Raw genomic sequence first — 2,750 nt, 5'->3', positions numbered from 1 at the left:
ACAACTACACATCGGGAAAATGTCCTTCAAACTCTACCCGTACAAACGCATTCTACTCAAGCCACGCAGCGAGACAATAGTTCACGTTACCACTGACCGAAACACAATAGGCATAACACAGAGAGAAGAGACTTCTCCAGGCATCGTTATCGGACATTGTTTAGTGGAACCAGAAAATTTTAGCTGCCCGGTAAGCATCGTTAACACTAACGAAAAGAAAGTAGAGATCCAATTACCACTCGTCACCATAGACGAAATAGTGAAGACCTCAACCGACGCAGAGAGCGCAGAATATATAAATACGGTTATTGCTAAAAGGGGCGGAGAACTTCCTCTCCCGCGAGAAGAACGCATAACCAAACTCTTGCGGACAGAACATCTAAATAAAGAGGAGAAAGAGACATTAATAAACACTTGTGCTGAGTACGCGGATATCTTCCATCTAGAAGGAGACGCGCTGATACACACAACTCGGGTAGAACACAAGGTTGTCACTCAAGTAAACTCACCGAGTGTAAACGTGAGACCGTATCGGTTACCCGAAAAACACAAAGCTGAAGTAAATCGTCAAATCAAAGAAATGCTGCAACAGCAAATAATTCAACCGAGCACCAGCCAGTGGAACGCACCGCTCCTAGTAGTACCAAAGAAAACGGATGCGTCAGGCCAGCCAAAATTAAGAATCGTAATAGACTTCCGCAAGCTAAACGATTTAACCATAGGAGACTCTTTCCCTCTGCCTAACATCACAGACATCTTGGATCAATTAGGCAACGCTAAATACTTCACTACGCTCGATTTGGCATCCGGATATCACCAAATAGCTATGGCCGAGAAGGACAAATGTAAGACCGCATTTTCGCCATACGGACACTACGAATTTAATCGTATGCCGTTCGGACTGAAGAACGCGCCAGTGTCATTCCAACGGCTAATGAACACCATCCTAGTAGGGATGCAAGGGCTCAAATGTCTGGTATACCTAGACGATATAGTAATATACGGCCCAAGCTTGGAAGAACACAACAAAAGACTCGTGCAAGTCTTCCAACGCTTACGAGACAGTAACCTGAAGCTGCAACCAGATAAGTGCGAGTTCCTCCGAAAAGAAGTGATTTACTTGGGACATATTATTACCAAGGACGGAATCTCGCCGGATCCCTCTAAGTTAGATGCCGTAAAACATTTTCCAACCCCTGACAAAGTCAAGGCTATCCAATCTTTCATCGGTTTAGCAGGGTATTACCGAGTTTATAAAAAATTTTTCGAAGATAGCCAAGCCATTGACAAAATTAACAAAGAAGGGAGAAAAATTCGAGTGGACCACCGCGCAACAGAATGCATTCGATCAATTAAAAACAGCATTGACGACTGCTCCCGTATTAAGATATCCCGACTTCGCTGACGAATTCATTGTCACGACCGACGCGTCAGATTACGCTATCGGAGCTATCCTGTCTCAAGGCACGGTAGGTCAAGACCGACCCATCGCATATGCCAGCCGTGTATTATCACGAGCCGAGCAAAACTACAACACCACCGAGAAAGAATTGTTAGCTATCGTATGGGCAGTAAAACACTTCCGCCCATACGTATACGGCACGACATTTAAAATCGTTACAGACCATAAGCCACTGATATGGCTGTTCAACGTAACTGATCCAGGATCCAGACTAATCAGATGGAGACTCAAACTAGAAGAATACGACTATGAAATCATTCACAAATCAGGAAAGGTAATATCAACGCCGACGCATTGAGCCGTTATCCCGCGGAAAATAAAAAACTGATTCATCACGTAAACACCGGAGAAGAAGAAGGAGAAAGAGAACAACGAGAATACTCTGCGGAAGAAAAGGAGCAGATACTGTACGAGTATCACGACGCTCCGTTAGGCGGTCACCAGGGAGTCGCGCGAACACTACACCGCATCAGATTACGACACCACTGGCACGGTCTAAATAAAGACGTCGAGAGTTATATTGCGAAATGCGAATTCTGTCAGAAAAACTAATTAAGACAGAAAACTAAAATGCAATATTACAGACACCCCTACGAGGCCCTTTGAAAAGTGCGCCCTGGATATAGTCGGACCCCTCACCATAACAGCCACGGGAAATAAGTACGCCTTAACCTTTCAAGATAACCTAACCAAATTCAGCAAGGCAATACCGCTCGAGAACCAAGAGGCAAACACGGTAGCGAAAGCATTCGTAACGAAAATAATCCTCGAACATGGAATACCGGAAAAGGTATTAACAGATCAAGGCACTAATTTCACGAGAGAAATCTTTAAGAATACGTGCAAACTACTGAAGATCCACAAGATACAGACGACAGCGTATCATCCAGAGAGCAACGGAGCTCTAGAAAGATCACACAGAACGCTAGCCGAGTACCTACGGCACTATATAAATACGGACCAAACAGACTGGGATGAATGGCTCCCATACGCCATGTTCACATATAACACTACCCCTCATACGGTGACAGGGCTCACACCTTTCGAATTAATGTACGGCCACCAAGCCGTACTGCCTACAGCATTGACAAAACCACCACGACCAACGTATACGTATGACAATTACGTGGAAGAGCTACGCGAAAGGATTCGCGCCGCAAACAAAGTAGCAAGAGAAAATACAAAGGTAGGCAAGGAAAAAGCAAAGACGCAGTACGACAAGAAGACAAAAGAACAAACGTTCAAAGCGGGAGATAAGGTGTTAGTTAAGGACGAAACAGTGCGAAGA

The sequence above is a fragment of the Vollenhovia emeryi genome, unplaced genomic scaffold (genome assembly GCF_000949405.1).
Source record: "Vollenhovia emeryi isolate VEMERY1.0 unplaced genomic scaffold, V.emery_V1.0 DF939833.1, whole genome shotgun sequence".
In the NCBI taxonomy this organism is placed as follows: Eukaryota; Metazoa; Arthropoda; class Insecta; order Hymenoptera; family Formicidae; genus Vollenhovia; species Vollenhovia emeryi.
Note: the sequence above shows the minus strand (reverse complement) of the source record.